The following is a 13398-nucleotide window of genomic DNA, read 5'->3' as shown; positions in this document are numbered from 1 at the left end:
GTATACATGACGACCATTCGAAAAACAAACTCTTTGATGTAAATATGAAGAGATTGGAATCTGCAAAGATCTACATAGATGATAATTCCAAACATGTTTACAAATGGTAATTGCTACATCTTGAGCTTGCGTTGGTTTTCCCCGAAGAGGAAGGGATGATGCAGCAGAGTAGTGTAAGTATTTCCCTCAGTTTTTGAGAACCAAGGTATTAATCCAGTAGGAGCCCACGCTCAAGTCCCTCGTACCTGCACAAAGTGATAGCTACTCGCAACCAACACGATTAGGGGTTGTCAAGCCCTTAACGGTCACTTACGAGAGTGAGATCTGATAGATAGAATATTTTTGGTATTTTTGATATAAAGATGCAAAATAAAAAGTAAAGGCAAAGTAAATAGCAAAACAATGTAAAAGTGATGCATATTGATATGATGAGAATAGACCCGAGGGCCATAGGTTTCACTAGTGGCTTCTCTCAAGAGCATACGTATTCTATGGTGGGTGAACAAATTACTGTTGAGCAATTGATAGAATTGTGCATAATTATGAGAATATCTAGGCATGATCATGTATATAGGCATCACGTCCGTGACAAGTAGACCGAAACGATTCTGCATCTACTACTATTACTCCACTCATCGACCGCTATCTAGCATGCATCTAGAGTATTAAGTTAAAAATAGAGTAACGCCTTAAGCAAGATGACATGATGTAGAGAGATAAATTCATGCAATATGAAATAAACCCCATCTTGTTATCCTCAATGGCAACAATACAATACGTGCCTTGCTGCCCCTTCTGTCACTGGGTAAGGACACCGCAAGATTGAACCCAAAGCTAAGCACTTCTCCCATGGCAAGAACTACCAATCTAGTTGGCCAAACCAAACGGATAATTCGAAGAGACTTGCAAAGATAAGCAATCATGCATAAAATAATTCAGAGAAGATTCAAATATTATTCATAGATAGACTTGATCATAAACCCACAATTCATCGGTCTCAACAAACACACCGCAAAAAGAAGATTACATCGAATAGATCTCCACAAGAGAGGGGGAGAACTTTGTATTGAGATTCAAAGAGAGAGAAGAAGCCATCTAGCTACTAACTATGGACCCGAAGGTCTGAGGTAAACTACTCATACTTCACCGGAGAGGCTATGATGATGTAGAAGCCCGCCGTGATGACGACCCTCTTCCGGCGGAGCTCCGGAATAGGCCCCAAGATGGGATCTCGTGGATACAGAAAGTTGCGGCGGTGGAATTAGGTTTTTGGCTCCTATTCTGATCGTTTGGAGGTACGTGTGTATATATAGGAGGAAGGAGTACGTCGGTGGAGCACCGAGGGGCCCACGAGGCAGGGGGGCGCGCCCTAGGGGGGCGCCCCCCACCCTCGTGACCGCCTCTTTGATCCCTTGCAGTAGGGTCCAAGTCTCCTGGATCACGTTCGGTGAGAAAATCACGTTTTCGAAGATTTTATTCCGTTTGGACTCCGTTTGATATTCTGTTTATCCGAAACACTGAAATAGGCAAAAAAACAGCAATTCCGGGCTGGGCCTCCGGTTAATAGATTAGTACCAAAAATAATATAAAAGTGGAAAATAAAGCCCAATATAATCCAAAATAGTAGATAATATAGCATGGAGCAATCAAAAATTATAGATACGTTGGAGACGTATCAGGCATCCCCAAGCTTAATTCCTGCTCGTCCTCGAGTAGGTAAATGATAAAAAGAGAATTTTTGATGCGGAGTGCTACTTGGCATAATTTCAATGCAAATCTTCTTAATTGTGGTATGAATATTCAGATTAGAAAGATTCAAGACAAAAGTTTATATTGACATAGAAAATAATAATACTTCAATCATACTAACAAAGCAATTATGTCTTCTCAAAATAACATGGATAAAGAGAGTTATCCCTACAAAATCATATAGTCTGGCTATGCTCCATCTTCCCCACACAAAGTATTTAAATCACGCACAACCCCGATGACAAGCCAAGCAATTGTTTCATACTCTAACTTTTTCAAAACTTTTTAAATCTTCACGCAATACATGAGCGTGAGCCATGGATATAGCTCTATAGGTGGAATAGAATGGTGGTTGTGGAGAAGACAAAAAGGGAGAAGATAGTCTCACATCAACTAGGCGTATCAACGGGCTATGGAGATGCCCATCAATAGATATCAATGTGAGTGAGTAGGGATTGCCATGCAACGGATGCACTGGAGCTATAAATGTATGAAAGCTCAACAAAAGAAACTAGTGGGTGTGCATCCAACTTGCTTTCTCACGAAGACCTAGGGCAATTTGAGGAAGCCCATCATTGGAATATACAAGCCAAGTTCTATAACATAAAATTTCCACTAGTATATGGAAGTGACAACATATGAGACTCTCTATATGAAGAACATGGTGCTACTTTGAAGCACAATATATGAGACTGGCTATATCATGGTGCTACTTTGAAGCACAAGTGTGGAAAAAGGATAGTAGCATTGCCCCTTTTTTGGGCCTTCTTTTTTTCTTTGGCCTTTCTCTTTTTTTAGTGGGACAATGCTCTATTAAATGATGATCATCACACTTCTATTTATTTACAACTCAATGATTACAACTCGATACTAAAACAAAGTATGACTCTATATGAATGCCTCCGGCGGTGTACCGAGATATGCAATGAATCAAGAGTGACAAGTATGAAAGAATTATGAACGGTGGATTTGCCACAAATACTATGTCAACTACATGATCATGCTAAGCAATATGACAATGATGGATGTGTCATGATGAACTAGATGGTGGAAAGTTGCATGGCAATATATCTCGGAATGGCTATGGAAATGCCATAATAGGTAGGTATGGTGGCTGTTTTGAGGAAGGTATATGGTAGGTGTATGATACCGGCGAAAGGTGCGCCGTATTAGAGAGGCTAGCAAAGGTGGAAGGGTGAGAGTGCGTATAATCCATGGACTCAACATTTGTCATAAAGAACTCATATACTTATTGCAAAAATCTAGAAGTTATCAAAGCAAAGTATTACACGCATGCTCCTAGGGGGGTAGACTGGTAGGAAAAGACCATCGCTCGTCCCTGACCGCCGCTCATAAGGAAGACAATCAATAAATAAATCATGCTCCGACTTCATCACATAACTGTTCACCATACGTGCATGCTACGGGAATCACAAACTTCAACACAAGTATTCTTTAAATTCACAACTACTCAACTAGCATGACTTTAATATTATCAGCTCCATATATCAAAACAATTATCATGCTTCAATATTTTCTTAGTATTCAACACACTCAAAAGAAAGTTTCACAAATCTTGAATACCAAGCATATTATTAGGCAAATTACCATGCTATTAAGAAATTCTCAAATTAATTTAAGTGAAGCATGAGAGATAAATAGTTTCTTTAGAATGAATCCACCACCGTGCTCTAAAAGATCTATGTGAGGCACATAGAGCAAAATTATCTAGCTCAAAAGATATAAGTGAAGCACATAGAGAAAAATTCTCTAGCTCAAAAGATATAAGTGAAGTACACAGAGCAAAATTATCTAGCTCAAAGGATATAAGTGAAGCACATCGAGCAAAAATATCTAGCTCAAAGGATATAAGTGAAGCACATAGAGTATTCTATCAAATTTTACTTCATGTATGACTCTCTCAAAAGGTGTGTACAACAAGGATGATTGTGGTATACTAGCAAACAAAGACACAAATAATACAAGACGCTCCAAGCAAAACACATATCATGTTGGTGAATAAAAATATAGCTCTAAGTAAATTACCGATGAAAGTGGACGGAAAGAGGGGATGCCTTCCGGGGCATCCCCAAGCTTTAACTTTTTGGTGTCCTTGGATTATCTTGGGGGTGCCATGGGCATCCCCAAGCTTAGGCTCTTTCCACTCCTTGTTCCATGATCCATCAAAAGAATTCACCCAAAACTTGAAAACTTCACAACACAAAACTCAAGATAGAAAACTCGTGAGCTCCGTTAGCGAAAGAAAACAAAAGACCACTTCAAGGTACTGTAAATAACTCATTATTTATTTATATTGGTGTTAAACCTACTGTATTCCAACTTCTCTATGGATTATAAACTATTTTACTAGCCATAGATTCATCAAAATAAGCAAACAACACACGAAAAACAGAATCTGTCAAAAACAGAACAGTCTGTAGTAATCTGTAGCTAGCGCAAGATCTGGAACCCCAAAAATTCTAAAATAAATTGCTGGACGTGAGGAATTTATCTGTTAGTCATCTGCAAAAATAATTAACTAAATAGCACTCTTCAAATAAAAATGACAGCAGTTCTCGTGTGCACTAAAGTTTCTGTTTTTTTACAGCAAGTTCAACAAGACTTTCCCCAAGTCTTCCCAACGGTTCTACTTGGCACAAACACTAATTAAACACAAAAAACACAACATAAACAGAGGATAAATAATTTATTTATTACTAAACAGGAGCAAATATCAAGGAATAAAAATAAAATTGGGTTGCCTCCCAACAAGCGCTATTGTTTAACGCCCCTAGCTAGGCATAACAAGCAAGAATAGATCTAGGTATTGCCATCTTTGGTAGGCAATCCATAAGTGGCTCTCATGATAGTTTCATATAGTAATTTTATTTTATTTCTTGGAAAGTGTTCCATGCCCTTTTTAATGGAAATTTAAATCTAATATTCCCTTCCTTCATATCAATAATCGCACCAACCGTTCTAAGGAAAGGTCTACCAAGAATAATAGGGCAAGAAGGATTGCAATCTATATCAAGAACAATGAAATCTACGGGCACATAATTCCTATTTGCAACAATAAGAACATCATTAATTCTTCCCATAGGTTTCTTAATAGTGGAATCCGCAAGATGCAAGTTTAGAGAGCAATCATCAAAATTACGGAAATCTAGTAAATCACACAAAGTCTTGGGAATAGTAGAGACACTAGCACCCAAATCACACAAAGCATAAAACTCATGATCTTTAATTTTAATTTTAATAGTTGATTCCTGCTCATCATAGAGTTTTCTAGGGATGGAAACTTTCAACTCAAGTTTTTCTTCATAAGATTTCATCAAGGCATCAACAATATGTTCGGTAAAGGCTTTATTTCGACTATAAGCATGTGGAGAATTTAGCACGGATTGAAACAAGGAAATACAATCAATCAAAGAGCAATTTTCATAATTAAATTCCTTGAAATCCAATATAGTGGGTTTAGCAACATCTAGATTTTTATTTCTTTCAATCCCACTTTCATCAATTTCATCATTAAGATCTAAATATTCCGAATTTTTAGAATGCCTTCTAGGTAAAGGAAGATCATATTCAGTTTCATCAAGATTCATATTGCAAAATAAAGATTTAATAGGAGACACATCAATAACTTTTAGATCTTCATCTTGATTTTCATAAGAATTAGAAGAACATGCTTTAATAAAGGCATCTTTGGAAGCACGCATCCTAGCGGTTCTTTCTTTACACTCATCAATTGAAATTCTCATGGCTTTTAGGGACTCATTAATATCATGCTTAGGTGGAATAGATGTATGTTTCAAAGCATCAACATCAAGAGCAATTCTATCAACGTTCCTAGCCAAATCATCAATCTTAAGCAATTTTTCTTCAATCATAGAATTAAAATTCTTTTGCGAAGAAATAAATTCTTTAATATTAGATTCAAAATCAGAGGGAATCTTATTATAATTTCCATAAGAGTTGTTGTAGGAATTCCCATAATTATTAGAAGGATTACTAGGATATTGCCTAGGATTAAAATTCCCTCTATAAGCGTTGTTACCAAAATTATTCCTACCAACAAAATTTACATCCATAGATTCATTGTTATTCTCAATCAAAGTAGACAAAGGCATATCATTAGGATCAGAAGAAACACTCTTTGAAGCAAATAATTTCATAAGTTCATCCATCTTTCCACTCAACACATTAATTTCCTCTATCGCATGCACTTTTTTATTAGAAGTTCTTTCAGTATGCCATTGAGAATAATTAACCATAATATTATCTAGGAGTTTAGTAGCATCTCCTAAAGTGATTTCCATAAAAGTGCCTCCCGCGGCCGAATCTAAAAGATTTCTAGAAGCAAAGTTCAATCTGGCATAAAATTTTTGTATAATCATCCACAAATTCAAACCATGAGTAGGGCAATTACGTATCATTAATTTCATTCTCTCCCAAGCTTGTGCAACATGTTCATGATCAAGTTGTTTAAAGTTCATAATATAGTTTCTAAGAGAGATGATCTTAGCGGGAGGAAAATACTTAGAGATAAAAGCATCTTTGCACTTGTTCCATGAATCAATACTATTCTTAGGCAAAGACGAAAACCAAGCTTTAGCATGATCTCTAAGCGAAAAAGGAAATAGCTTCAGTTTAACAACATCATTATTTACATCTTTTTTCTTTTGCATATCACATAAATCAACGAAGCTATTCAGATGAGTAGCGGCATCTTCACTAGGAAGGCCGACGAATTGATCTTTCATAACAAGATTCAACAAAGCAGTATTAATTTCACAAGATTCGGCATCGGTAAGAGGAGCAATCGGAGTGCTAAGTAAATCATTATTATTGGTATTGGTGAAGTCACACAATTTGGTAGTATCTTGAGCCATCGCGACAAACAAGCAATCTTACACATGAGCAAACAAAAAGCAAGCGGACAAAAAAGGCAAACAGAGACGGAGGATAGAGAGAGAGGGCAAATAAAACGGCAAGGGTGAATTGGGGGGAGAGGAAAATGAGAGGCAAATGGCAAATAATGTAATGCGAGAGATAGGGATTGTGATGGGTACTTCATATGTTGAATTTTTGCGTAGACTTCCCGGCAACGGCGCCAGAAATCCTTCTTGCTACGTCTTGAGCTTGCGTTGGTTTTCCCCGAAGAGGAAGGGATGACGCAATAGAGTAGCGTAAGTATTTCCCTCAGTTTTTGAGAACCAAGGTATCAATCCAATAGGATCCCACACTCAAGTCCCTCGTACCTGCACAAAGCGATAGCTACTCGCAACCAACGCGATTAGGGGTTATCAAGCCCTTCACGGTCACTTACGAGAGTGAGATCTGATAGATAGAATATTTTTGGTATTTTTGATATAAAGATGCAAAATAAAAAGTAAAGGCAAAGTAAATAGCAAAACAATGTAAAAGTGATGCATATTGATATGATGAGAATAGACCCGGGGGCCATAGGTTTCACTAGTGGCTTCTCTCAAGAGCATAAGTATTCTACGGTGGGTGAACAAATTACTGTTGAGCAATTGATAGAATTGTGCATAATTATGAGAATATCTAGGCATGATCATGTATATAGGCATCACGTCCGTGACAAGTAGACCGAAACGATTCTGCATCTACTACTATTACTCCACTCATCGACCCCTATCTAGCATGCATCTAGAGTATTAAATTAAAAACAGAGTAACGCCTTAAGCAAGATGACATGATGTAGAGAGATAAATTCATGCAATATGAAATAAACCCCATCTTGTTATCCTCGATGGCAACAATACAATACGTGCCTTGCTGCCCCTTCTGTCATTGGGTAAGGACACCGCAAGATTGAACCCAAAGCTAAGCACTTCTCCCATGGCAAGAACTACCAATCTAGTTGGCCAAACCAAACGGATAATTCGAAGAGACTTGCAAAGATGACCAATCATGCATAAAATAATTCAGAGAAGATTCAAATATTATTCATATATAGACTTGATAACAAACCCACAATTCATCGGTCTCAACAAACACACCGCAAAAATAAGATTACATCGAATAGATCTCCACGAGAGAGGGGGGGAACTTTGTATTGAGATTCAAAGAGAGAGAAGAAGCCATCTAGCTACTAACTATGGACCCGAAGGTCTGAGGTAAACTACTCACACTTCATCGGAGAGGCTATGATGATGTAGAAGCCCTTCGTGATGACGTCCCTCTTCCGGCGGAGCTCCGGAACAGGCCCCAAGATGGGATCTCGTGGATACAGAAAGTTGCGGCAGTGGAATTAGGTTTTTGGCTCCTGTTCTGATCGTTTGGGGGTGCGTGTGTATATATAGGAGGAAGGAGTACGTCGGTGGAGCACCGAGGGGCCCACGAGGCAGGGGGGCGCGCCGTAGGGGGGTGGCCCCCACCCTCGTGACCGCCTCTTTGATCCCTTGCAGTAGGGTCCAAGTCTCCTGGATCACGTTTGGTGAGAAAATCACGTTTCCGAAGATTTTATTCCGTTTGGACTCCATTTGATATTCTGTTTATTTGAAACACTGAAATAGGCAAAAAAAAACAATTCTGGGCTGGGCGTCCGGTTAATAGGTTAGTCCCAAAAATAATATAAAAGTGGAAAATAAAGTCCAATATAGTCCAAAACAGTAGATAATATAGCATGGAGCAATCAAAAATTATAGATACGTTGGAGACGTATCAGTAATTCCAAAAGGAGTAAGAATTATCCTTGAAAACAGAAACATAGGGAGAAAATTAGAGCTACACATATCTTTCATGGTCAGCCATTGAGAGGTTCAATGCCTGACGGAACAATAGTACATCTAAGATCTCCATTTATCATAGGAAGGCACAGCCAGCGTACTGCTAAATGATAATATGCACCAAATAAGTTTGTAGAATATGATTTTGGTTGTAAAATTTATTCCTTGCCATGATCTGTGGTAACATGAAACATTGTAAGATGATTTTGAGCAATAAAACTAATTTTTTTAATGAGTAACAAGAACAAAAATAGGTCAAAAAATATTGACATACTAAATTCAGGAGTTGTCTATAAATAAACAGCAGCTCCCAGCAGTACGCTCCCAGCGTTAGCATCAGTGCATTTTAGAACTAACAAAAATAGTCAGGCTACCCGGCAACACAGCCAACGCAGGTAGCTCCATCATCGAACACATCCAACGTCTATCTTTGGAGCTCCACAGGCGGACTGATTAAGGAACAAAAAAGGCATTTGCATAAGATCTAGTAATCCAAACTTAATTACATAAAGAGAAGTACATTCTCAGATTTATAGCTGAAGAAATTTAGTGGGAAGTGTCATATTGTGACCAAAGTATGTATATATACAATTGCTTGAATTTTGCGGCCATACAGAAATGTAACAAGAGTTAAGCATAATTGCCTGTAAGAAGAAAAGCTGCTAAATATACACAATTTAACTATGTTTCAAGTAATATGCAAGCAGGAACTCAAAGGCTATACTATAATAATAAAACATGCGCTCAATTCTGCAGAGGAAGGACCAGTAATAACCATGATAAGCAGAGGATAAAATTTAGGGGCCGGCAAAAACATGTGATTAGTGCGGAAACAACGGCGCCAGCGGCGGCCTCACTGTGGAACAGCGGCGAGTCTTCACCGGATGAGGCGGCTCCTGCGTCCTCAGAAGTAGCAGTGTCCTCGCTAGATGAGGCGGCTCACAAAGCAGCGGTTGTTCAGATGCGGAGACGGCAGATGTGGTGGTGGCTGCCATGTGCAATGGAGCCGGCGCCGACCTGCATCGGTGGCTCGGTTCCTCATGCAGTGCCTCTATCAATCCGGCCACAAGGAAGTTAGCTCACGCACTGCCTCCATCGATTGCTCATAAGGTTTGTTGAACATGAATGAAATATTTAGTCAAACATTGAGAAAGCAAACTGAAGGATCCTTTGGCCTTCCACATGAAACACCTCATTCTGAAGGCACACAACATGTGTGGCATTTGATGATGAATCATCAGGCCATATAAAAAATGGATTTAGAGAAATTGCTAGAGATATTACGAAAAAAATGTGAGCTGCTAGGGGCGGTGGTAATAGGAAACATGTTTTCCAACCAGACACCAGCACAACTTTGTCGGATGAAAGCTCACAGTTTATGTCATCTCTTACTAAGCTCAACACTTCGGCGACAAATCCATAGGTCTTCAGGATTATTTGACGGTTGGGCTTCTTCCAGCTTCAACTCTTCATCAGCACATTCAAATGAAAATGAAGCAAAGAAACATCTCTCTAGCACATTCAAATGAAAAACTAGAAGCCTCTGGCCGACTGCTGCAATGCTGCTCATAGTGGTCGAATCTTAAGTTAACAACTGAGAAAACAGGTGTTATGTACTGATTAAGAACAGAGAAAATAATTGTTAATTTGGCTCACTACTCAGATCAGTTTCAGACATAACATCATTGTTTCTGAAGATTTATTTCAGAACTTTAACTTCAGTAAGGACAGGAGATCTGCAAAATGTATATATTCAGACATCAAAGCTATCTAAGTTCACACAACACATCTGAGCCACATTACAAAATCCTACAAAGATCTAAGACTACAATCACGCCTACAAAAATAAACCAAGTAGTTATCACCAATAATTACTTGCCCTCCTAATTAAATTCTATTGTAATTCGCGGGAAATTAATTAATTTAGTAGCCAATGGAATGCATGTACGGGACCACTCTTACCATACAAATTTAGCAGTTGCTTTCACGAATAGAGAGATGTGGATGGAGAATTCCATGGGTGTAAGTTGGACCAGATGAGTGGATAGAGTTCTCGCTGCAGATTGCTAGACATTAGCTGCTTTTTAGATAGACCCGAACTTCACATTCACCAGAGAAAACAAGAATATGTTGATCTCCCATCCTGAAGTGTACAAGGAGTAGGTTACCACATGTTCATAGGATTATTTCATACCACCATTAGACAAAAATCACGTGCAACAACTACGAACCTTATATCTTCATGTTCGTCCTGTACCTTATTGCCTTGTTCGTCCAAGGCCAATAGAGATGGACGGAGCGCTTCAATTCGATTCAGCCGGCAAGGACCTCGTGCTCACAGCTATCTCTCCTCTCCCCGTCCCCACGTCCTGGACCACCACCACCCCCGATCCTATTCCTGTTGCGCTGCTCCAATCCAGACAGAATCCACCAATAGACGATCTTACCGCGAAACCCAGCACCCTGTCCCCTGCCACAATGCCACCCAGTGTGACCCCTTTGTGCTTTCGCCAAGGCCAACATTGGAGTCGGAGCCGCTGCTTTCCCCTGACTACGTCGGGGCACGTGGTCCGCTGTAGTTGCCGCTGCCGGCAGCATCGTGAGACCCTCGTCCATGCGTCCGCAAGGAGGGGCGACGTACCTCCTCTTAACACGCTGGTGTGAGCGGGTGTCCTCTGCGAGGAACTATGGGTTGGAGAGGATCTCCGGAAGAGATGTGACCTCGGGGCTGGGGAGAGCCAGCGACGGTAGGCGGTCCGGCGGCACGCTGCGACGGGGGGCGGGGGACTGACGGCATGCGGCGACGGGGGGCAGACCGGAGGCGCGTGGTGAGGCGTGCGGGGCAGGAGGTGGTGACGCGCTGGACTGGAGATCTGGACTTTTAGGGAGGCGGAAATCTCCGGGGAGCTGGCTGTCGGGACTCCATGGTCGGGCGGCGATGACGGCTGCAAGGGGATCGGGAGGCTGGGTCATGTGTACGTTTTTTTTCTTCGTTTCTCTTGCTCGTACTGGTTCGGGTCGACCTAATCATTAGAACTGCGGGTTCAATTATAAAAAACACAAGGACTTTTCTATAAAAGCGTCGCGGCGGTGAACCCAGAGACTCAATCTGTGCTTTATTATTAGGGAGAGATAAATTTTTGACACACCTGTGCATGTCTGTAGACCGCCATAACTGAATTGGGGCCTTAATTGACTGATGCAAAGACCCGGCTGGCGGCTCAAGAGACTGAGATAAAGAATGCTGACTCCAAACTCCACTTGAGCCTCTCTGAAGCAGAGAAACTGAAGACCAGTTTTGATGCGAAGAAAAATTCTGGGCCGATGAGAAAACCTTGCTGATACAGCGTGCTGAGACAGCCGAGGCAGCTCTCAAGGAGGTTACCACGGAGCTCACCGGTTTAAAAAACCGTGCGTCTCAGATGGTCTCCGCAATCTTTGGTGAGTCACTGTATTATTTACTGAAACTCTATTTTTGCTAGAAATATAAGCCACCCGCTTAACCTTTTAAAATACTCATAGGGCCACGGAGCAGCAATCTGAGCCAAAACAGCTTAACAAAACTCAAGGCGGTTTACACCCTGGTGGAGCAACTGTACACTAGAGCTTAATGGGTGCTTGCCATTATCTCTCCAGCCAACCAAGGACCAAACCTCTTGAGTGATGTTTTGAAGAAGTTATCTATCTTACCCGCCAGATTCCAAGAGGTCAAGCAGTCTTGTGCAAGAGCCGGATCCCTAACCGCTCTAAGCCGCTCCAGAGCCTGGGTGCCGGAGCTAGACCCGGCGGACGTAGCCAAGGGGTATCCCAGCCTTAAGGAAGACGAGACTCCATTTAATCAAGATGACTTTGCTGCTTGTGTGAGGGGGGTTCGTCCTCAGGCTACCATCCTTGGCGACGAGACCAATATTGATAAGTATTAGCCGGGTTTTGACGTTCAAAATAAAAAAGATAGTGACTCCTTCGTATAAAGTGACAGATCTCATCCGGCTGGTTCGCCAACACACCTTTTCCCCAGAAATTGACCCGTCTGGTCTAATTGATGATGAAGCTGAGTTCGTTGCTCTTCATGGCTTTGATTGGTCCAAGCCCAATTTCCAACCAGTGGAGGAAGATGAACCGATGCGGGAGGAGTCGTAACCATCCAAATAATCCGGCTAAGATTCAATGAATCGGCCTTAGCTTAACATCTGCTTAGGAGAAAAAACAATTTTAACCTTTTGGGCTCCCAACGCCTTGTAATAGACTAGCTTAAAACTGCATGTTCTGCCTATGCCGTCGTACATATCATACCGCGTACAACATTTTACCCATCATGTCAATATATGCTTTATATCCTTTATCACATATGTAGTGTTTAAATCTGTTCCTGTATGTAAAAAATGAGAAACTGTCCTGGCGGTTTGTCGCTGGACGGGCCAAAACACCCAATACATAGCTATGAAATTACCATAGTGGAATAATCAGGCTAGATGTAAAGATAAATAAGGCTGGAAAACCTTTGATTAAATAAAACACAGATAAGTCTGTTTATGAACGATAATATCATACCTGTATTCTTTGATTCTGGACTGCCGGCTTATGTGACCCAGACAGTAAGGGTGATATCCAATCTTTTTAGAAGTCAATACTTCCATATGCCTGATTACTGTTATACATTGGCAACTTATTGTCAAATAACCAAGCCGGTTTAAATTTAAACCATACTTACAGTTAGATTCTAGACAACAAAAACCAGTAAAACAAAAGAGTATCTTTCAAATAATGTAAATCAAACGTCAAGAAAATTTTTAGAGGCTTCTGATTCGAATACGATCAGTAAACCGGACCAAAGGGGTTAATCTAGGATTCGAATACGATCATGTAGCCCCCAGTGGCTTTGGCGTTGCGC

General features: G+C 40.5%; 1 long non-coding RNA gene across 2 annotated transcripts in view; it reads right to left on the bottom strand.

The window, feature by feature from the left end:
- LOC119285758 overlaps positions 1-11476 on the bottom strand; it is a 12390-nt gene extending 914 nt beyond the window's left edge. Inside the window, exons 1-2 of one of the 2 annotated variants that reach the window (XR_005139793.1) lie at positions 10739-11476; positions 8882-10650 (exon numbers count right to left, since the gene is read on the bottom strand). This is a non-coding gene — a long non-coding RNA (uncharacterized LOC119285758). Of the gene's footprint in view, positions 1-8407; positions 10651-10738 lie in introns of those variants that run through there. The other variant, XR_005139792.1, reaches the window with a different exon arrangement.
- Between the last annotated feature and the right edge of the window lie 1922 nt (positions 11477-13398).

This window comes from Triticum dicoccoides, chromosome 4A (genome assembly GCF_002162155.2).
Source record: "Triticum dicoccoides isolate Atlit2015 ecotype Zavitan chromosome 4A, WEW_v2.0, whole genome shotgun sequence".
NCBI classification, from domain to species: Eukaryota; Viridiplantae; Streptophyta; class Magnoliopsida; order Poales; family Poaceae; genus Triticum; species Triticum dicoccoides.
Note: the sequence above shows the minus strand (reverse complement) of the source record. Positions and strands in the feature narration are given on the sequence as shown.